The 24,955-nt window shown below is 36.0% G+C and overlaps 1 long non-coding RNA gene across 1 annotated transcript; it reads right to left on the bottom strand.

Annotated features, from left to right (window-relative positions):
* Positions 1 to 1,254: 1,254 nt before the first annotated feature.
* LOC129745594 (uncharacterized) lies at positions 1,255 to 2,471 on the bottom strand. Its single transcript, XR_008737157.1, has 4 exons — positions 2,137 to 2,471; positions 1,882 to 2,079; positions 1,706 to 1,802; positions 1,255 to 1,645 (listed from the first exon to the last, which is right to left on the bottom strand). It is a non-coding gene; the product is annotated as an uncharacterized LOC129745594 (long non-coding RNA).
* Positions 2,472 to 24,955: the final 22,484 nt, after the last annotated feature.

Genomic DNA, 24,955 nt, shown 5'->3' with positions numbered 1-24,955 from the left:
CCTACAAGAAGGTACTGACTCCAAATCGCGATGATAAACAAAATACGACGGCCAAAGCGCGATCCCGGAGGCTGTACACGACGATGCTGACGAAGTTTGACTGCGTGGTAATGGACGACGAAACCTACGTCAAAGCCGACTACAAGCAGCTTCCGGGACAGGAGTTCTATACGGCAAAAGGAAGGAGAAAGGTAGCAGATAATTTCAAGCACATGAAACTGTCAAAGTTCGCGAAGAAAGATCTGGTTTGGCAAGCCATCTGTACCTGTGGCTTGAAAAGCAGCATTTTCATAGCTTCCGGGACTATCAACCAAGTAATTTATGTGAAAGAGTGTTTGAATAAACGTCTGCTGCCTTTCCTGAAGAAACACGGTTGTTCCGTACTGTTTTGACCGGATTTGGTATCTTGCCATTACGGTTAAAAGGCCATGAAGTGATACGCCGCCAACAACGTGCAGGTGGTTCCCAAGGACAAGAACCCTCCCAACACGCCAGAGCTCTGCCCAATTGAGAAATGCTGAGCTATTGTCAAGCGGAATCTAAAGAAGACCAAAAAAACTGCTAAGGACAAGCAGCAGTTCCAGGCAAACTGGCTTTCTGCGGCGAAGAAGGTGGCTGTACAAAATCTGATGGCAGGGGTTAAGCGTAAGGCCCGGCAGTTCCGAATTGGAAAAGCGGAAGCCTAACTGAATATTTTTCCTTAATTTTATACAAATTAAACTTGAAAAAGAAATTTAATTTGATTTTTTAAATAAACTATTTCACCGATTTAAACGCGTTTTCCCTTGACCAAATTTTGACCGTATCACCCTTTAAAGTACGTTGAATAGGGGGTGTCCTCTATAAAGTGGCAAATTTTCAGAGATACGATATTTTTTCCAATTGGTATTGTCCTAAAAAAGACACAAATTCGGTTTTCTAGTGAACACGAATTGCAATGTTAATTATTCTTTAAAGACTTCTTTGAGTTAAGCCTTCATACATTCCAACTACACAGAAAAAATTATTTGCCGTAAAATTACGGCAAATATCCTGTAACAAAAAGGAGCAGGACATTTACCGTAATATTACAGGTCACAAAAAAATCACGTGTCAATTATTTTTACGTGAACAACATTTTTTACAGGCTATTTGGAAATTACAGTGCTTTAAAAGCTTATGTCCTGTACTTCTTAGTTTGATATATTTAGCGGGTTTTTCGAACTTTAAAAATTAAATTTATCATTATTTGAAACTTTCATAAAAGCATTTATTTAATTAGCATGCATCGTAACATTTTTATGGCATTTGAAATGATGAGTAATTTGATTTGTCTGTTACACATAAGTTTTTAAATTAACAATTTCAACTAAAGTTTCTTACAATCTAATGTTGAAAACGGCGATGAAAATCTAATGGCTGAAACAACTTTTCCCGGAGGTTATCGATACCTAGCAATATTGTTTTCCGTTTGAATGTTTTTCTGTAGATCTGGCAATTCCGGCCCATCCGATCTGTATCAGGCACATTTTAAATCGAATTTCACACGGGAAGAAAACCAAGGAGGAAGGCGCTTCCACCGGAACGCTCTACACATAGCTTGAAGTTTCGGAAATGAAAAAAAGGTCTTGATACAGCTACATGTATATATTATCCTCCACACGATCTAGAAGAAAAAAATAGAATTATAACCTATTTACAAATTGATGATTTCGTTAACCATTACCTACTCAAAATCTGGCCACTTCAAATAAAACGACGCATCACTACTAAGCACTAGAAGGTTTGCTCAATTAGGAGGTGGCTTCCTCACTAGCAAATACCTGAAATACATTCAAATATATTCAATTAATTACAGTCAGCTGTTAAACTTACCCGACAACTTTGAAGCATGAAACCTACATTAGCGCAATCTTCCACCGGTAAGCAATTTCGCTAAACGCTGTCACACAAATTCCGACGATTTGGAAGATAATGTTTCTCGTACTTGTAGAAATTCATCGTTGCCACTTGGTCGGTAATCCAAAAGCCTCCTCCACATCGATATCGATGAAAGAAAATCGGACAGATCCGACTGTTTCTGCTGCTTCTGATGTAAGCCTAATAATAAGGAAAAGTTGATTTCTGGGGAAAAAGGGTTTGGAAAAAAAATCTTACCTCTATCAACGCATTCCTTTCGGACATAATTTCATTCAATCGATCACTGGTGCTTCTGGTACAGAACCGAATGCCGCAACGAAACACCCGGTCGGAAATTGATAGAACTCGTAGCTACGCACAATCTTCTCCGATCTATTGGTGTATATTTGCACACGGGTTGTGCAGATGCTGCCGCGGGTTTTTGTCGTTCGAATAATTTTGTTTCTACCTGAAACAACAGTTCAGCACTTCACCGAACGCCAGAAGTCGTTTACCGAATCTACGGAGTGGCTTGTTCTGACGTAAAACTCAGAATCAAAACAAAACAAATAATGCGCGTTCCGTTTTTTTCTTTCTATTTTCAACACCATGGGATGCCAAGCACACTGAAATTAGTTGACAGCACGTAATTCCACGACACGTAATTTTTTGCCGACCTGTAAAACTACAGCAAATGTCATGCTCCTTTTTGTTACAGGTCATTTGCTGTAATATTAAAGGTTTTTGCATTTGCATTTAAACGAATCAATTGAATATGACGTGTTTTTTTTGTTACATGTTCTATTATGTTAAATGCAACCATTTTCAATGACACGTAATAGTCATTATTTTTTTCTGTGTATTTCAATCGACATCGCCTAACGATCCGGAGTCGAGTGTTGCTATCGGTCTTGTACCTACCCCGAGTATTAGGCGACCATTGAAATACGGAAAAAAATGGCCCCTGGTGGCGCTGATGATGGAGGAGTTGAGCGCATTTGGTGGTTCCTTACCATACTCATCGTACCTACATCTGCAGCTAGCCATCCAATGATTCAGCCAGCAGGGTATGGTTCCTTTCTCACGGCCCCGAACCCGGTAGGTATCAAGAAGAGAGAACATACAGAAATACAAAAGTCCGAGTACAGCAGTATTTCTACCGGAATGGGGGTTCGTTGGTTGGTTAGTTGATGATAATGACGGGATCTCCCGAATGATGGTGGATGGGAATGTGATGAGTTCGGAATTTGGCATAAGGGTCCTCCCCGATACAGCTAGGCGCTGTGCTTTCTGCTGGTTTGAAGTCGTTGGCCGGTTAGGGTGTTAGGAGGAAGTGACGAAACCCCAGCATGGGATTCTCCTGAGCTCGGAGTTTTTCGATGCGGTCGGTCTCTGTCGGTCGTTGGTTGGTTGGCTGGCTGCTTGGTGTGTATCATTCTTTGATTTACTCCCGCATTTTCTGGCACCGATGATAACGACAACGGCGGCGTCGAAAACGACGACGACGACGATATCGTTTGACGAAGTTTTGTTTGTTGGGATGCTCTTTTCCCTTATGATGCGGAAAAACACGTGCTCTGGTTCTTTCCCAAAAAGAGAAAGCAGCGCCCCGATGTTGATGATGATGCATCTCTGTGTGTACCTACTCTTACCGGTTCAGCTACTCGGGTGCGATATTATTTCACGTAAAGAAAACACGTGTGAGGTTTGGTACTAGCTTCTGGCGCTTATGATACGGTGAAGTACAAGCGAGCGATGCTGCTGATGATATCGCACCAGTCAGTGATGTTTTGGTACAGTTTTGGAAAAGTTGCATATACTGTTAACAAAGAGAATTTAGACGTATCCGAATATCATTCTGTTTAAAATTTGAATTTGAAAAATATCAATAGCTTTTGTATTCTTAACCACATCTTTTGTCAGCAAATTACGCAAATTCGAACGCTCATTGCCACGAGTCTGACTCGTGGTAATGAATTTATGACTTGTTGTATTTTCTTGTCACCAACCAGCCTGATTCGTGGTTAGGATTTTTAGCTACGATGAGGAACTTGTAAATATGTTTATTTGGTTAAACTTAAAAATATCTGTTTAAGTTTTGTGTACCCCATTCTATACGTGTAGGTAATGTTCATGTACGTACACTTTGCCCACCTCACGTTGTGCACACATCATGAAACCAACGTGAAAAAAATACCATAACTCATCAACAACATCCGGCATGTTCATCCCGCAACAGTGGGTATCGTGATATTGATGGAATCGATTAGCGGTCACTATCCCGCAACCGAACCGAAAAACCGCACCACACTTTATAGAGGGTCAGCCAGCCCGAAAAGCACCCATCCGGTGCAAGATTTTGACGAGGCCCAAGGAGGCAGGGAATAGGCATCTGTCGTTATGTCTGTGCATAATGAGGTGACGCACACCCACACATCCACAGTTGATAGTTTTGGTCGAACATCAGCAGGACCCATCAACCCTGGCTGCGCGTGGTGAGGTCAATCGAACCCGGGATCCAAAAACGCGGAACCGGATGGCCAAGCCACGCAAGGATGTATGAGACCGTAGGGGAGGGCTCGCGCAGGATGTTACAACAACATCACAATCTGCAGCAGCCCAGCAGCGGTTCGTGAGGCAATTAATATATGGTGGCCAAAACGGGAATGTGCCAAGCGAGCGAGTGTGTGGAAATAACATCGGAATGCAAGGCAGGGACGCCATATCCGTTGACGGCGCGGCGATTGTGTTCCGATCCAGAACTACTCGGACAACATTGTCGTCGTCGTCATCGTCGTGTTGCTTCCGAAGCGAGAATGCTGTGTGTGGTTTTGCGTAGCACGTGTGCTAAATATGAGCCGATGATTAATTGTTTTGTTCTCAACCTTGGGGAAGTGCCGATTGCGCCTTTCGGGAGGAAAGTGAACTGTGTGAAATCACTATACACTGTAACTTCTTATCATTTAATGTTATGTTATTGTTGTTGTTACATTGATGACCCTAATCGAATAATTAATTTAAGAAGTCTTAAAAACGCTTAAACTATTGCTAAAAGATACCCCCACCACCCATATAACATCGGAAGCTTTTTTGTAAAGTAAATGTTTACAAAAGCATTCGTCTGTCATTTTCTTCTCTCTATTTAGGAGTGACAATTTCGGTTGAATCAAATGACACTGGCCAGGACAAACACGACAACCGCAGGACTTCTTTTCCTGGAAAAAGCAAACACAAAAAGTGGCATCAAAATGCTAGGTCTGTTTGGATATGCAAAAATGCGAAACATTCTTATTTTGGCAAAATGCATCATGTTCTGCATCCGAAACATGCGGGTTTGCCTTATACGTAAGGTGGTGCATTTTTCAACTCAGTCGAGTATTTTGAACGCATATACCTATTTGTGGTCTTTATTCTGAGAAGAGGTAGACCATGAGTGGCTAGAATTTTCAGCAGGCGGGTCAAATTTTAGAAATTAGTTTTGTTTGCGGGCCAAAATATTTTTGTTAGCAAAATTATTTTCATTTTTTTTTAAATATGTTTAATACTAAGTTTTTCAGTTATTTTCTCCTGAATGTATGCGGGGCGGACAAATCCGAGCGTTTTTATTAAAAAACCTGGCAAAATTCGAGCAAAAAAATGGTTCTAGAAGCCATTGGTAAACTGGAGTATAATTTTCATATCAATAATTGAGCAATATCCGGGAAAATCCGGCAAAAATCCAAATAATTTTCATAACAATTCAAAAGTAAACATTAATGATAAACATCTCAAACAGCGCAAAAATAATTGAGGCCCTTGGAGCCAAAGGGGTATAAGTGACAAAATGGAAAAAATCGAGATAACCATCTAGAATGAATCCTTAACTGTCAATCATCATATGCTATTTTAATCATAATTTTATTTCACTATTTTGTTATGTTTAGATCTCGTTTAAAAATCCTGCTAACTGAAATTTCCTTTTTGTTTGGAGCCAAAGGGGTATAAGTGCTGCACTTATACCCCTTTGCCTCCAAAGTCCATTAAACTGATGTACTTATACCGCTTTGCCACCAACCCTAACTTGATTTCAAGAAAGTAATGTTTTTTCATCGGGACCAAAAATTTTTAAAATAAATGTAATTCACTATTCTGAAAGCTGATGATGTTTAAAAATTTACCATCAACTATGATTCATCTGATTGCATTTAGTGATAATTCTAGTTGAAAATAAAATTAATAAATTTAATTATTTTTTCTATTTTAATAACAAATAAGCGGATCACAAATTCCTGATTTCTGGATATACGGAGTAAGTCACGGATTAAAGGCTTATAAAGTACATGAAAAAATGTATTTGGACGAGATAATTGAGTTAATATTGAAACGCCTATCGTTAATTTACTGTAAAAACCCAACTCAGAATGACCGCAAGTCCCTTTCCAATACTCAATTGATTAGGCAAAGACGTACAAAACATGTGGTGATTGGAATGAAGTGGAAAATACCTTTCACGAATTATATTAAATTAATCCTGATAAAAAAAACGTTGTTAGGAGAGATTTACTAGAAGTTGCCAAGACCAGGTCGATCTTCAGCCATGAAATCTCTTAACCTACTTCTGGTACATATATTTGTATATTTCTATATTTCTCATCAAAACAACAAAAAATATATCTATATATATAAAAATGAATTTCTGTCTGTCTGTCTGTCTGTCTGTCTGTCTGTCTGTCTGTTCCCTATAGACTCGAAAACTACTGAACCGATTTGCGTGAAAATTGGCAGATGGGGGTATTTGAGGCAGGGGAAGGTTCCTATTATGGTTTGAGACCCCTCCCTCTCTCATGAAAGGAGGGAGGGGCCTCCCAAACAAAACACCAATGTTTGCATAACTCGAGAACCAATCAAGCAAATGGTGTTAAATTTGGCATGCGGTGGTATTTGAGTATGAAGAATATTTCTAAGAATATTAGGTACCCCTCCTTCCTTTCACTGGGGAGATAGGAAGGGGGGAGGGGGCATACCTTACTATTTGTTACATAACTCGAGAAATAATCAAGATATTGGATCAAAATTTGGCATGGGAGGGCATTGGAGCACAAGAAATGTTTCTATGGTTATTTTGACCCCTCCTTTTTTCAGTGGGGATAAAGGCAGAGAGAGGGGGGGGGGCTTCTATACATTTTTATTGTATAACTTGAGAACTATTCGAGCAAATGGAACCAAATTTGGCTTGGAGGAGTATTTGTGTACAAGAAAGGGTTCTATGAATATATGATACCCTTCTCTTTATTTTGTGGAGAGATAGAAAGGAGGGAGGGGGCTCTTTTACATTTGCCAGCATAACTGCAAAACTTTTAAAGCATATGCATCTAAATTTGGCATGGGAAGGTATTTATATACGAGAAATGTCTCTATCATATTTTGAGAACCCTCTGTTCTTCCTGTGGGGAAATTTTAAGGTAGGAGGGTGCAATCATACAATTTTTTACATAACTCGAGAATTCATTCAGCAAATGGAACCAAATTTCACTTGGTAGTAGGTATTTGAGTAGTTACGAGGAATGTTTCAATGAATATTTGCTACTATTGCCTCCTTCCAGTGGGGTGATTTGAAGGAGAGCAGGGGTCTCCGTTACAATTTTTCAAATAACTCGAGAACTAATCGAGAAAATGGAAACAAATTTTATATGGGAGGGCATTTGGAATCGATGAATGGTAATGTGCTTATTTGAAACTCCTTTCTCCTTCAATTGGGGATAAAGTTAGGGAAGAGGTGAGCTCTCATAAAATTGTTTTGCATAAACCAAGAACTTATCAAACAAATCGAACCAAATATGACAAACGAAATCATTTGGGTACGAGAAATGGTTCAATGATTATTTGAAACACCATATTTTTTCCAGTGAGTACATAAGATATGGGGAGGGGGTCCAATACAATTTTTTTGGTATAGAAGTAATCAATAAAAAAAATCAAATTTGACCTGGGACCTCCTTCCAGCTTATGCGATGGGAAGGGGATAGGAGGGCTATATACAAGTTTTATGGTCAAAACCGAGCACTTATGATACTTACGAAAAAAATAAACAAAATTTAAATAATTTCATAAAATTGCATTTCTTTCTGGAAGATGTTGCAACGCACATCGGGTCAGCTAGTTTACATATACAAAAACTAATTGACTTTTGTAGCAATGAATATTTACGGTTTCTTACCCATATCAACAAGATCAAAAAACCTGAATGTGAAAATTTGTTGGTGGCGCAAAGGGGTATAAGTGAATTTATTTGGTGGCAAAGGGGTATAAGTGTATGTGTTTGGAGCCAAAAGGGTATAAGTGCCAAATTTTAAAAATATGTGTCGCCTCAATAAACGTCAAATAAACGTTGTTTTTTGGGAAAATGTTGTAAAATGCTTTGTTTTTATTTAAGAAAATCATCCACATGAAAAAAAATCATAAAAAATATCTATGGAATTTACTGGAACACAACGAAGTTCAAGTGCTTTTTTTTCGAAATCAGCTTTTATGCACTTATACCCCATTGGCTCTAAGGGCCTCAATTGACAGTTGAAACAATTATCATAAATTATGTAGGCAAGATTTGAATTTTTTATATGGATTTGGCTGATAATAATTTTCACTTAAAATGTAAGTGACATCTGGAGTACTTATATTTTGGAGTACTTAAATACGGCCATTCTAAATGACCGTCAAGTCTCCGTAAATTGGAATTGATCGAGTAAGTGTAATATGACATTAAATTTATTTATGTGATATTTCAAAAGTTCCAGATCAGACAAGAAAACATTTTAGTTGTAGAGATGTATTCCAAACAACTCAGATCACAAATTAAGAGCTTAAGATAAATTATTTCGTGCAAAAATCTTCCGATTCCAATTTGTCGCGAAATGCTTTTTCGTAACGTGATTTGTTACAGATTAAAAAAAAAATACAAATAAAATGGAAAATAAGATTAAAATATTACTTGATTTTTTATAATCCTGACAATGATAAATTTTTATCAAATTGGTTGATGATTCAACCTCATGGAATAGGCGATTGTCTCATCTTCATTTCTTACAGGTTTTTTTTAATGAATCATTGCTATTCAATGCGTTATTCATTCCTTACGAAATTTTCAACAAACTCTCGGAAAAAAATCATTGTTTTAAATCCAAAAAATCACTATTTTAATCTGCTTACATGCTCCGTTGAGTTCAGTCAAATACAAAGTAAAAACAATCTTACACAATTTTACACAGTTTTTTTTATCGCAGACGGGCAGTTCAGGTTGTGTGCTATCGCATAAACCATTGGAATTAGTCAATCTACTCCATCAAAACTATTTTTATAGCAATCTAAAACGTATTTGCAAGTTACACTTTTAAAAAATGATCTACCCGAACTGATGGACATTGCGTAGAAATGGTGCATTTTTCCGAAAAAAAATTCGAAACAGTGTAGTTTTGGAATTCCGTATTTTAAAGGCGCTTTCTTCACCGGGATCCTGCTTTTACAGCTTTAATGGCCTGTTTGAGATAGTGAGTGCTTTTCGACCGGCAATTGCTCTAACCAAAGTCTGTTGAAGGCATATGGAGGATCAAACCGATGACAAATTTGAAATACCTGGAGAAACTTATGTGTCTGTTTTACCCAACCATCAGATGTCCGTCTTACCCGCCTAAGCAATTTTTTTAACTAAACGTTTGTTGCTTAAGCCCTTTGATCGAAATTTGCTGATTTTCCTCCAGATGATTGAAGAAGCTTAATAATCACTCCAACTTTGAAAACGGTTGAAGTTTTCGAAAATGTTGCGAGATATGAACTATTTTCTGAGTACAGAAAATAACATCAAAAAATTGTTTTTTAAAGTTTTTGTTTGTTTTGTTTACTATTAGGAGACCTTGCTTGATGTAAATTTGCAAAGGGTCTCAAAGTTCTGATACACTTAGGCAAACATATTCCCAACATTAGATTTGTGCCAAACATGGTAGTTTTCGAAATATTGAAAATTTCCGTTTTTTCTCGCAGTGTCCGTCTTACCCAAATTTCCCCTCCCACCTTTCTAGTACTCTGTGATCAATCTATTAGAAAGGAGATCACCGATAAGGCCTATAAAGGGCTTGTGATATAGCTCAGTTGGCAACTCACTTACTTGGTTCAACAATTGGTTTAGCATATATTCCACCGGATACAAATTAGGACAGATCAATTATCGTTCTGCATATTGATAGCTTGTCTGAAGTTAGATTGCAACAACCTTCGTGCAGCGTCATTCTTCTCGGTGACTTCAACCAACCGCAATTGATGTGGATTCGTGGTGACAGTAACAATATGATGATAGATCCCACTTCAGTATAAACATCGGCTAGTGCATCACTTTTGGATGGAATGCAACTGAATGGAATGAATCAAAGAAACTCTCTACGCAATTCTCAAAACCGGACGCTGAATTTGGTTTTTACGAACGAATCTATCTCAAGTAGTTCGGTCATGGAAGCTATCGACGCTGTTGTACCGATTGACTTGTACCACCCTTAGTTTAATTTTGATATTTCTATTCCAAACCCTATCGTTTTTTAATGAGGCGTTAGATACTTCAGCTCACAACTTTAATCGCGTAGATTTTGACACAATGAATCGAGTCCTTTCTGAAATCGATTGGACGGATTTCCTCAATTGTACGGGCGTTGATATTGCCGTGAGTATTTGGCTCAATTCCGGATGACCCTTTTAACATATCGGTACCCTTGATGTAATCTCCTCTTCGACATCTCTGGAGCCAAACTGCTGATCAAATATCCGCAGGTGTCACACGATTGCCCATCGATGTGCTGAATTTGGATGTTTTTTTTCTATTAGCGAATGAATGGTTCTAGAAGCCATTGGTAAATATACTACATCAGCCGGACAGGATGGAATTCCGGCGTGCGTTTTTAAGAAGTGTTGCATTCTTCTGGTGAAACCACTCACCCACATCTTTACCCTGTCTCTAGAACAGCAACAATTCCCCGACATCTGGAAAAGATCGTTTATGAGCCCAGTCCATATAAAAGGTGATAAGCAAAATATTCTTAACTAACGTGATGTCACATAACTAGCTGCCTGCTCGAAAGTATTAGAGAGAATCGTAAACGATGTTATTTTTTCAGCCTGTCGGAAGTGGATCTCTGAAAATCAGCACGGATATTCCCTTATCGTTTGGTAACCACGAATTTGACAGTTTTTACATCATATTGCATAAGAAATGGATGGCGGAATGAAAAAATGCCAAGTTTGGGATGTTCTAAACGACTATGTGCGTGGATAAAAAGTTATCTAACGAATCGCCGATTAGCTGTTAGATTTGGTTCTGCAGAATCTCCTGATTTTGTTCCAAACTCTGGGGTTCCACAAGGCAGCAATTTGGGCCCTCTGTTGTTTACGATGTTCTGTAATGACATTAATTTGCTTATTATTGGCTGTGGAATTCTACTGAATGCGGACGACCTAAATTATTTTTGGTCATAAACAGTTTAACTGATTGTTACGAGCTACAAGGCTTCCTGGAAATAGTTGTGAACTGGTGTGCTGATAATTTACTGATTTTAAGAGTTGCTAAGTGTTGTGTTATTACATTCGGTCGGAGAAAACATCCATTCATATATGAATACAGCATACAGGGTGAGTCACTGCAACGTGTGGATCAGATAAAGGACCTTGGAGTTTTATTAGACAGATATGACTTTTAAGCTCCATTACTCTGTGGTACTCGAAAAGGCCAACAGGAGACTGGGATTTATTATACGCCTGAGTACAGAAATCACCGATCCCATCTGCCTGCGAGCTTTATATTGCTGCCTGGTTCGATCAACATTTGAATCTGCAAATCTGGTATGGTGGCCGTTTGAGGCTTTTGGGTTGCGCGTTTCGAACGGCGATTTGTGCGTTATGCTCTCTGTGAACTACCTTAGGAAAACCCGTTAAATCTACTGTCCTATCAACAACGATGTGATCTGCTTGGACTCCATACGCTGGTCGATCCCTGATCGTGGCACAGATCTTGAAAAATGAAATTGGGTGATGTTGGCTGTTTTCTCGTTGTTACATTCATGCTCCAGGACGAGCTCTTCGTAATCGAAACTGGCTCTCATTGGAAGATTTAAGTTTTATTCATTCAGACACCCACCTTTGTCAGATGATATTAAGATAATAAACAAACAAACAAACAAATTTCCTGAGCCGATGTCCACGAGTTCGAGCCGGATGAGTTTTGCAATAACTGTTCACCAACTGCAACGTTGAAAATGCCATAAAGATGTTTTTTTTATACCAACAACTTCTAACTGCCATCGATAATTAGCAAATGCATGCTAACTCCAGTGTAGCTGAATATCGCAAGATGAACTCTGAGCTTTGCCTCCCAAACTCGATCAGCAGTAGTCGACATCCCGATTGGCTCTGGAGTCGGGTAAGGCTGGCAACTGACCGTCGTCGCCCAAAAAACCATCCGCCAAGTGGCTTTTCTGCGCTGGTCGCTGGTAAACTTGCTAACCGCATGTATTGAGAGTATCCCTCTCACAAACTCGTTTTCCAATTTTTCAGACATGCCCTTTCATGCGCCACCTAAGCGAATCGCTGATTTGCTATGATTCAGATTCTTCAAAACAAGGGTGGCTCGTATTAGCCACAGGGGCGTTATATGAACTTTTCCCCTATCTGCGCCCATAACATGTTTAAATAAAGGACTCAACGCAGGTTTCAGTGGAGGAATGTAGTTAATTCTTTATTCATTGCTTCAGTACGGTCCTTACATAGCTATTTACACTCTACACTAGCGATTGCTAGTTCCATCAGCGACAGGCGAATTGCCCAATCGTGTGCCCAAACTTTGATAAATTTTCATTCATAACACAAAAGGTATCTGCGAAAGATGTGTTTTATGTTTCTCGAATATGTTAGTGGAATTAATATATGGCTCTTTCGATGATGATGACGTCGAATTAGCCATAAAACACATTCCATCGTAAAGTGGAGGGACCATCTGGAGGGTCAAACAGTTTTCAGAGCATATTTCCCATATAAAATTTTACAAAAATTCAAATTTTGTGACGTGAACTCACTTATTTGTGCTGTTGTTACCCGATTTTTATAAAATAAAGTGTTTCAGAATCGTCTTATCATTTCCAAAAATGATCTCAAATATTTTTTGTTATAAAATGACAAAATTTTCTCATAAGTTAAAAAAGTCTTTCTGTTGGTTTTGATTTGAATTATCAAAATTATTAACAAGTTTGAGATTTTTCGATACGCGAACTAATAAAAATCACTTGTAAGCAGTACAAGCGCGTGGAATGTGTCATAAGGGTTTTAGGATTTTTTTATGGTCTGTTTATGACGATAATCCATTTTTATCGAGATTCAACTTTTAAATATTTGTTTAAAATTCTGGATTATTCCAATGCTAATGTCAAATGCTAAGTTTTATCACAGACAAAAAGTTCTCTTTGATTAGCTGTTGACTGTATATCGTGAGTGCTACGTCGGATTACATCTGAACTTAACTTTGTTCATCAGATATGAATAAGTATTTAAACATGTCTACCATTCAATGAAATTATTAAACGAATTGCAAATATATTGTTCACTACTTTAGTTGTAAAGATTAAGTAGAAGATTTTGTTATTGGACAAATTTAAAATTTGATAGCTTTACTCTATTTTAATAGCTTCAGTTTTTTAATATTAGAAAACAATAAATTTATGAGTACATTAAATAATCCATTTTATAAATCCAACAATTCAAGTATACCAACAGATTGACTGTTAATTACACATTCCATCAACCGATAGAATCAGAACTTAAGCTCTTCCCCAAACATTACACTATTCTGATGGATAAAGCTGGATGCGTTCCCGGCATAAACTAAGAACTTCATTTGAATCCCTTCTTGTACCTGTGAACGTACTCCGATTCTAAAAGCCCTTTTCCAAATACCATTCCCTAGAATGCTTGAGAACTGAAACCTTCGAAGAAGGAAAAGAGTTTGAATCAGTGCCCCAAGGGTGTTCTTTCGTAACTCTCAAGAGTAGAAGAAGGGGTACCTTTCACCTCCACCGGATACGGATGTGCACCGGGTGCCTGTGATGCTTCTCCATCTCGAAAAAGGTTTCCAATTTCCCAGTCGTCGTCGTAGTCGTCGACATCGTTCGTTCTAGTCGTTGTTCGTTCGTTCCGATTCGAAAATCGGATATTAGAAAAACCGAAACCCTCCCTGCTGCAGAGAGAAGCAAACGAGAAAAACACCAGATGCATTGTATGTTCCGGACACCTGTGACCACTAAAAAATTGTTAATGGAATTGGAGATTTTTGTTTTTCGTCCGGCTCCTGGCCACCTTCCTCTAGACCATCCGGCGTTAGCCGATCAATCCCTGCTTTCGAAATAATAGCTCAAAGGAACAGATTTTCCACCCCAAACCCCCTTTAGCTCACTTTGAAGGGAGGTGGCTATTTAGCAAAGGGTGCAAAGCTTGGTCGGAACTCTGGAACTACTGCTGCTACGCTGCTCTTGGCATAATCGTTGATGATTGTTAGAAATTGAGATGCCGCACCAGAAACGGCCAAGCATGTGATGTCGAAAAAAGGGAAGTAAAAGGGGGCACCGGAAGTTCTTGGGGGCAGTTGAGTTGTTTTACGGATCTCTCAGCTGCGATACTTTTTGCTCATAGCTACGCCGCTCGTCGTCCATACAGAAGGAAGGGCACATTTATTGGCAGAAACTTTGAGGTACCTCTATGGAAATGAAGAATGGGCAAAAACGGTGCTGCTGCTGCTTTTGACAGGTGCACAGAGGCTTTCCTTAGAACTGGAAGATGAAACAAAACGGGAAAAAGGAAATACTAGTTTCGGATGGATGTATGCAACGGGTTACTGTAGATTTAAGTTTTTTCCTTCAGAGGCCAATGTTAGTTGGACACAGAAGAATAGCTACTAGAACCTGCTCGTGCGAGTTCGGTTCCATGTTCTGAGTTTTTTTGTGTCTGGAACAACGATGGTTGGTAATTGTGATTTAGACTGCGATTTATCTGAGTATGGAGCACGGTGCAAATTTGATGCGACGAAAGAATTATCGATGAACTTCCCAAAAAAAAGCATAACACAGGCATTTTCTGGAAAACTATTTATTAAACTAAGTATACAAACATTGATACATTCTGATTCATAAAGATATCGCCAAACAGCAGGGTTAGAAGTAACATTTGAATACCACAACACTTATTCAATTTGTATATTTATTTAACGCTTTAATTTAATTCAACCGCTTCTTCATGAAACGTTTAAAAATTTATGGGACATCAAACAGACATAGTCAGAAAAATTATTGGTTCCACTAGTTATTTTTAAATTAACAAAATATGTGATATTCACTCTACTAAGAAAAAGGAGTAAGTTGCAACAAACTTTGTTTTCAATGAAAAATCGTATGAAACCGTTTGAAAATTTAAATTTTCTGATATATTTGTGATGTCATAACGCATGAAGCACCAATTGCACTAATTTTAAGTTTTGATCGAATTAAATTTTACATTTTTTTTCTGTCGAAAATGTTTATAAAGAAAAAGCATTAGGCTGCTGCATACATTTAGGGGTGAAAAAATCTGATTTTAAAGTAGTCGAAGATTCCTTTGAATTCAGCTACTGTAGCTGAATTCAAAAGAATCTTCGACTACTTTGAAATCATAGTTTCATTCAGCTAAGAGGTTCTTCAAACCTTTGATCGTTAGTGAAAAAATCTACTACATAGCTAAAATCATAAAAACTAATATTTGGATGAATGAAATTTTAAAACTAACAAACGCGTGATGGAAAACAATCATATTCCAGTATATGGAACGAGACTTAAAAGGTAAATCTTTGATTTGCTTTTTGATTCATTTTAGCCCAGACTGGTGAATCATAAAAATAATTATTAATAATATATATTATTTTCATACTTCTGCCTACAATTTTCTTATTTTTTGATAAAAACACTTTTTTGAGTCATTTTTATCAGGAAACTGTATGAAGATTAGTATAAGTCATTGGATAAATATTTTAACAACTTCGTGCTAAGCAATGATCAACATGCTTCCAGAAGAAAAATATATCTTTTTGGACACGAGTGATCAAGTGAGCCTATAACATACATATTGTAAAACTTTTTCTATAAAACATGGAGGCTATACTAATGCTTTGAAAATATGACGTTTAGAAGTTCATATTATACTCTAATGATTGACATATGGGAATAAATATTTTTATTAAAACTTTTTCGTGAAGGAATTGAAAGTTCTAAAGTGATAAAAAAAGATTTTTAAGTCACATTTTGTTAGATTTTTCAAATATAGTGATCAGCTCAAAAAAAAAAATATTTTTTTATATAACAGGTTTGTTGTTTTGTTCTATTAGGAAAAACTTTCTAGAACGTTTGATCTATGTAAGACATTCCAGTTTCGAGATATAGCTGAGGAATCAAGTATGCCCACGGATCAAGTATCCTCATTCTCCTCTACATATCAGTTTTAATTATATTGATATTTACAGCTGACTTTGGGTTGCTTGTTATTTTGGTTTTGGCAAAAATTGTAATGAGATAATTCAAAAATGTTGCAACATGATTTTTTAAGGAACAAAAATCTGTTCGTCACGCTCTACGGGGGGTAACGGGGTTAAACCCATAAAGTTCATGAGCTTCTCATTAAGCAAACACGAGCAAAAACAATCGCAAATGAGTGAACTCACGTCACAAAAAGGGAACTTATTAATTTTACGAGAAAATTTAGTCATTTTCTGACATAAAAAATTAGATCTTCTTTGAAAATGATAAGATGATTCAAGGACACTAAATTTTATAGAAATCGGTTGGAATCTAGCTGATTTACACCAGCGCTAATGAGTGAATTCTCGTCACAATTTGATTTTTTGTAAAATTTCATAAGGGGAATATGCTCTGAAAGCTATTTTAACCCTCCTGATAGTTGGATTTTTACAAATTGAACAAAATTTAGTTGATTTTAAATAAATTCATTATTGTCAAATAAAAATATAAAAAAGATTGAAAAAAATCTTTAAATGAAGACTGTGAGAAACAGTAGTAATTTTAACGTATGATCCCTCAATATGTTGCTATTCAGGTGCCAATTAAAATAAGAAAAAAGTTAAGTGAAGGTACTGAACATTTATGATTGTAAAAGTTGGAACACCAAAATATCGTTTGTGAAAGTGCACATAAAATTTGAAGGCTGTGTCTAATGGTTTTTCAACAATCTAGATTTTCTTAAAAAAAAATTCTAAAAATTTGCCCATGGGGCGTCGCACACAGGGGTAAAACATGAAAAAGGCGATCAAAACTGTTTTCTGCCCAAACTGTACGTTTTAGACCTATAGTGTCTTCGAGACAAATGACCAACATCACAAGGGCTAAAAAATTAGTTTTTTGAAAAATTGATTAATCCACCTAGTAGTGAGCTAGAAAAACTAACTTTTTTTATATCCATTTTAGAGCTATATTGTCTTAGAGAAGTTTTTAGCCTGTACCAATTTTAGCAACTTTGTTAAAGAAGTGATAGCTGTAACATTCATCGTTTCAAAGTTATGACAATTTTTAAAAAAATAACATCAATTTTCAGTTTTTTCAACATAAATTTTTTGCGCGTGTTTTTTCATATAAAATATATTCTAGAGAGTTTTGAAGACAGAAAAGTTGTACAGTTTGTTGTAAGTTGTAAGTTTTGCTGAATATCTATATATATAAAAATGAATGTTTGTCTGTCTGTCTGTTCCCTATAGACTCGGAAACTACTGAACCGATCATCGTCAAAACTGGCATCTGAGGGTTTTTGAGGCCGGGGATGGTTTCTGTAATAGTCAAAACTCCATCCGCCTTAAGGAAGGAGAGGCTTCCATACAAAATTTGTAGTTTTTCGAACAAATTAAAGTCATGACATCCATTTTCTTGAGATTTTTTTTTCCTTTGGGTGGTTTGTTTTCCGTATCTATGGTCGAGGCGTCGCGAGCCAGCGTCGCAAAAGGAAAGTAACCCAGGCAATGCGAGGGGTGGCGTTATGAAGCCTTGATGTGATTTTTTTTCTACTTTATTCCCAGCTCATTTGTACAGCACATGGTTATAAATGACGCCTAGATGAGACCCAGATTGACATTTTGCCGATCGAATAAAACATATACCTAGGTACATTTTTTGACAAAATCTGAAATTGAAAAGTCATGGCATCCATTTTTAGAGATTTTGTTTTCATTGATGGGTTTGTTTTCCGTCTCTATGGTCAAGCAAACGTCGTCGCAAGTGGATAGTAACTAAAGCATTGATTCGTTCATTGATCGCTGGAAAAATTTAACAATCCTGATTGTCAATCAGGCGCCTGTTTCTCAACCAAGTGGGAGCCATATGCAACCTAGATGAGTTTTTTTTCTTGCTTAATTACACGTGGAAATAAATGACGCCTAGATGTGACACAGATTGGTTTTTTATCAATCAAATCAAAACCAATTGAAAGCTTTGCAAAAAATACTTCCATATTTAGTTCGTGTTAATGTAGGTAGCATTTGTTGTCTAAAAAATATAAATGATGCAAATTAAATAATGGTATGACGCTTTGCGGACATTTGAAAAAAAAATACATAAAGTGAAGAATTTACATAGAATTTTTTAACCCATTTCGCCTAAATTATTTTTGAATCATATTGATAGCAGGAATATGAATAAGATGTTTTCTACAGAGGTAGATCAGAAACATTTTGTTGAACATGTTCAAATGTACTGAACTGAAGTTGTATTTTCTATAAATTCGATAAGATATTACTGACGTGTGCATAAGTGAAATAAACTGATTTTATTGATAAAAAGTGAGGAAATACATTTTCCGGAAGACTTTTTATTCAAGGAACAATAGAGCATATTCAAACGTTCAACTTTTTCTGTTAAAAAAATTAAAACTATGTTTTCTTTTAGAAATTGTTAGTTCGGTCCAAATACACAACTGAATGAATTTAGAATGAAAATGGGAGCTTTTTATTTTGAATAATACTGAAAAAAAACCAACGTACTTTTTGCTTGCATACCAATTCAAATACGTACTTAATATGAAAAGTGTTTTCGTGTTACATGGCTGCATAAAAGATACTTTTGGTCCGCTTCTTTTTTGAAAAGCGAGACTTTAGAACTTATATTCAACTGGAAGCAAAAATTTTATGAGAAATTTTTAGTTTACTTTTAAAAAGTTAAAAACAATATCCCCTCCTGTCAACTTACACGGTGGGGCAAGGGCAAACGTCGAACTTTTAAGACATTCATCTTCAGAATGATTCAATATGTTGGAAAGACCAGAAGGGGTATTTCGAATGTTGAAACTGAAGCGGAAATTGAAAATTCTTAAATGTCTTTGTAAATGAAGGTCATTTGCTTTGAACAGCATTCGTTAAAAGTGGAGTAACAAACATAAACATAAATACTGCAGATATATCAATGAAATTTGATAGAACAAAAAACAGGAATACGTATTATATCCATTTTAAAGCCATTACTCTGACGCATCTGTAAATAAGTTTTGCATTGATACTTGCCCTAATATACGGGACAAATTTAAACTTTGAAATTTGTTTTTGCCAACATTTTTGAATATTTGACTTTTAAAGAGAAAATTAAAAAAAAAACGCTGCGAACTTATCAAGTGATGCAACTGATATTTTTTTAAACATTTATATTTTTTGCTGTAGTAAATTAATTTAAAAAAGAGAAATGTGCACTGTATTTAATACTAATTTAATATATTTTTCATGACCATGATAAGTGCTGTTTGGAAAAACATTTTTTTTAACATAATTTTGGCGCAAAAAAGACAGATATTCAAACTGCTTCGAAGGGCGGTGGATGGTGAAAAAAAACTTTTTGAAAATGGTTATTAAAAATCCCTTTCTTCGTTTTTTTCAAATTTCCATAGATTATTTTTTCAACTCCAAAAAATAAACCATCTAAAGCTAATTAGGAGCTGGAAGTGCTGATAATACGGAATATTAGGAATATACTCAAAAACCTGTTTCGATACACTCTTTTCATCGGTTTTAAAAATTCTATCTCCATAAAGTACAATATGCAATAGAATCCAATATGCGAATCTTTTTCTTTCAATCAGTAATTTATGTAAACTCGAGCCGGGTAAATCAGCCAACCTTATTCAAGCAGTGGAGGGCAAAATTGGAAAAGATGGGGGAGCTTCCATGCAAATTTAAGATAAAGAGCTTTTCAATGAAGGGACCATATTTTAAAAGGGTTTGGTTTTGCGTACGTATATTTGGCATAACTCAAAAATATATGTGACAAATGTTTTTATGGAAGTTCGTAACTTCCCACTTTGTTAAAAAAAAAGGTAGAAAATCCAAAAATTTTAGCAATATTTAAGTCACTATGAAGCTTAAAAAACAGAGTATAAATTTCAGATCTTTAATAACAAGTTTAGAGATCAAGTTTCATTAAATATTATATACCATCTTTGAATTGAAATTCAGAACTGCAGCTGCAGCTCTCATTTCAAAGTTGTTGGTTCTGAAGTATGATGAGGTTTGAATTAAAAAGATGCTCTCTAAAATCTAAATTTGAATAAATTTTTACAAATTACATTTATTTTCGGAAGGTGTAGCAAAGCACACCGGGTCAGCTAGTATTGTATAAAAATTTTGAGGTTTAAACGAGATATCTTAAAAATACTTAACAAAAATAGTCATTTTGAACTGGTTATATCTCCTGAGTTCGGACGAGTTCGGTTACATATTTTACAGTTTTGCAATCAGAAAAGTATTGCATTTCAAATAATATACAACTCAAAGTGGCCAATTGTGACCTTCATAGCGTAAATGTCAATAGAAATGAGATAAAAATGAAGTTTTTATACTGATTTGAGCGCATCTACCATCTCAAGTTCAAGTGGTTCACGTAGGCCTACTGTTAGGAATCCTACATGTTGCAGCCTAATAGTAATAGTTATGCTCAAATTAGTATAAAAACTTCACTTTCGGCTAACGTTTATTGACATTTACCCTATGAAGGTCACAATTGGCCACTTTGAATTGTACATTGTTTGAAAGGCGATACTTTTCTGATTGCAAAACTGTAAAATATGTAACCGAACTCGTCCGAACTCAGGAGATATAACCAGTTCAAAATGACTATTTTTGTTAAGTTTTTTTAAGATATCTCGTTTAAACCTCAAAATTTGTATACAATGTATTTGGCAAAAATGTACAACTTTTTTGTCTTCAAAACTCTCTAGAAGATATTTTATATGAAAAAAACACGCGCAAAAAAGTTATGTTGAAAAAACTGAAAATTGATGTTATTTTTTTTTAATTGTCATAACTTTGAAACGATTAATGTTACAGCTATCACTTCTTTAACAAAGTTGCTAGAATTGGTACAGGCTAAAAACTTCTCTAAGACAATATAGCTCTAAAATGAATATTAAAAAAGTTAGTTTTTCTAACTCACTACTTGGTGGATTATTCAATTTTTCAAAAAACTAATTTTTTAGCCCTTATGATGTTGGTCATTTGTCTCGAAGACACTATAGGTCTAAAACGGACAGTTTCGGCAGAAAACAGTTTTGATCGCCTTTTTCATGTTTCACCCCTGTGTGCGTCGGCTCGAAAATTGCGCAAAAGGGGTCGGTGGGTGAAAAAAGTTTGAAAACCGCTGCGCTAATTGTATCGATGGGGAACCTTAAGTTCATATCAAAATTATGCTCATACGCTTATGATCTTATTTTTTTCATGTTCTTTCACGTGGAAAAGGAATTTTTGATGAAACATCAATAAGTCACACAAACGCAACCAATTGGCTTGGCAAAATCATAGCTTGTGGGGAATCGTGGGCCACCTATATTTTTATATTTTTATATTTACATATTCAGAACTTAAAATACGTTTTTCCTATCTGCCAAGTTTTGTTATGCCAAATTAACAGTTATAAAAAATATTTTATCCATCCTATATAAGGAATTTTGCCAAAACGTTCGCGAGCCAGGTTTTAAAATTTTTTCTTTTTTCTATTTGCTCATCTGAAATTGCTGTAAAATAACTAAATAAATTTTGAAATTTCAATTTTGGGTCAACTCATAAACTTTGCACGTTTTCTAGTCAATTTGGATCTGGTGGTCCACGATTCCCCACAATTTTTCAAAATAAAAAAAAAACTACTTTTTTTTCAAACAGACAGAACTCGGGAAAATAAATTTATTTTAAAAAAAATTTAAAAAGAAAGCCAAATAATCTTAAAATTGTAGAAAACCTTTCCATTTATTTTTTTCTGTTTATCTTTTTAAATAAAGAAGTTATGAAGTAAAGAAAAAAAAAGTGGAGATACCCCACACTCCCTTTAGTCTAAACCTAAAATATCTCAAAACTTTTTTCTACGTTTGAAAACCTTTGAGTTGAGTTTTAAATTGGAAAAACTTGGTTTGTTTTTAAACACTTAAACTGAAAGTAAAAATGTAATTTCAAAATCTTGATATACCTATTTTTTTCGAAAGCTCGCAAACAAACACCCTTCCTGATGAAATCAACGCGTTGAAAAGCAGCAGGTTGATTTATGTGAGAGTTCAACTTTTTTCCTTAGTAAATGTATACACAGCAATTTTTGTTTGTTGGAAATCAGTAAAGTTTTGCTGGTTTTAGTCCCGCTGATTTTCTAGCAATATTTCCAGCAATTTAAATTGCTGGAAAAAACAGCCAAGGTCAATGCTGGTTTCCAGCAATTCAAATTGCTGGAAAATCAGCAATCCACATTGCTGGAAACCAGCTGCTTCTTTCAACAAAACCAGCTGTTTTTAGTATAAAGTTTATATTTCAATTCAAAATTAAATTTTGAATACTGGCTGTGAGTACAAAAAGCAATAATTATTTTCTCCCATTTTTCAATTAGCGATATATTTATTTTCAGAAACACGATATTTTTTTTTTTCAATATTCTTGCACAGGCTCTGGGGTGGCAGTTATGTGCCAAAGTGTTGATCATCAGCCAGCTGTAAAAATAGTGTTGATTAGAACCTTTTATAGAATATCTACTTGTCCAATAAAAACTCACCCTTGACTTGATATCTGGTTGCTACATTATAGATGAATATAAAATAATTATATTAATCTAACCAATATTCGTAAAATAGAGTCTCACCTTGCTTCAAGGTATGAAAACAAACACACTCTAATTTGACAACTCGATTGCTAATTTTCCAGCAAACTAGATCAATTGCTGGAATATCAATTTGAAGGCAATTTGAAAACCGATTGGTGATTTTTAAGCAAAAATGACAAGAACACAACCGAATGCTAAATAAACGGGCAATTAGAGAACCGATTGCTGGTTTCCAGCAAAAAATTGGATTGCTGAACGTTTCCAGCAATTTTTTTTTGCTGGAAATCGAGGCACAAATTAACAGTGTAGTTTTGGTGTTGTTTTTGTTGTTTTGAGGTAATTTTTTGATATTTATAAAATTGGGACATTTTCCAAGCATAAGCTAGTCTAGGACAAAAGGCTAGAAACCCTATCAAATGGTAAAGTTTGAAGGAAAAATTTAAAAAAAAATTATTGTTCGAGCTTAACACTTTAAGGACCGCGATGTTGTTGTTTTTTGAACCGCGAAGAAATCTAAACCAAAAAGCACCCAAATTCAGCATTGTTAAGGTTGCCAGAATTGTTTTAGCACGTATCCGGGCCGAATAAACCGGGCAATTTTGTTATAAAAACCTGGCAAATCCGGGCATTTGATTTCAAAAGTGACGATCATAAATCCGGGCAATATCCGGACAAATTTTCTCAAAACCTTGAAATTACTCAACAAAAATCATGAAAAAAATTGAAAAAAAAATTGTTTTTGATAAAACTCATCGATGGATTTTGAATCGAATTTAAGGCTTCCAAAAAATCCTTTAATGATTATATAAAAAAAACTTGCTCAAAATATTTCGTTTTGGAGGCGTTTGTTGTTTTTTTGTATGACTTGCCAAATAAATTGAATAAATCCGGGCAAAATCCGGGCGTTTTTGAATCCTGGCAACTGGGCCGGGCCGGACTGTTCCCAAATTTTGTACAAAATATCCGGGCAATCCCTGATAAAACCGGGCAATCTGGCAACCTTAAGCTTTGTTTATCTCAGAATTTGGCAGATAAAGTAATTGAAAAATATTGAAAAAGTAATTAATCTTACTCAGGATTACGGTAATGTTCAAGATTTTTATGCCGATTCAGAGTTTTCGATGATTTTTTTCTGTTTACTTTAGGAAGATAAAGTTTCGGCACTGCAATTTTTTTTGCAGTTGGCTAGATGCACGATTCAAAAGAGATTTTCTTTATTCAATTGTCCCCAAACTCGGCCATATTAGCCCGTTCTTCATATGGCCCTGTCTACAACCGTAGGAGCAATCACATTCCAAACTTGCATTAAAAGATAGTTCATAAATAACAATTAATAGGGTTTTGTCCGATAAACCTTATCTATTAAAAATTTATTTGTTTTTTTTTCCTTAAATCTCGATCGATTACTGTCAACCCAAGTATATGATGGATCTGGACGGACATTGGATGAAACGAAAATTGTCTTCGAGGTATTCGAATAATCAGGACTAGTGGTGACATTTGTAACTATGAAAGCGGAAACGGTAGCTACAAACATACCTATTCCGGATTTGTCCTAACATTCGAAATCGAAATGGAGCGCATTATTTCCGTTTAACTCGAATGACTCCAATTAGCGGTTGGCGGAAGCTGAAACGGGGAGGTAACAAAATGGAGGGAACCCCAACGGGTGCCGGAACATGCCGGGAAGTAATTATTGATTGTATCAAAACAAGTCTCATTCGAAAATGTTATTCCCCCGGCCGTCCGTGAAATGCAAAGAATAATTTAGCTTACCACGCGGTACAACTCGATAGGCATTGTGCGACTGTCAGACCAGGTATAATCCATTTGGAAAGGAAATCGAAAAAGTGTAGCCGGCTGGAAGCTTTCGCTGACAATTGTAACGATTGTTTTGAATGGGGAGTTGGGATGGTGGGAGGAAAATCGGAACCAGA

Source organism: Uranotaenia lowii, chromosome 2, assembly GCF_029784155.1.
Source record: "Uranotaenia lowii strain MFRU-FL chromosome 2, ASM2978415v1, whole genome shotgun sequence".
NCBI classification, from domain to species: Eukaryota; Metazoa; Arthropoda; class Insecta; order Diptera; family Culicidae; genus Uranotaenia; species Uranotaenia lowii.
The sequence above is the reverse complement of the archived record's forward strand: the minus strand, read 5'-3'. Positions and strand labels throughout refer to the sequence as shown.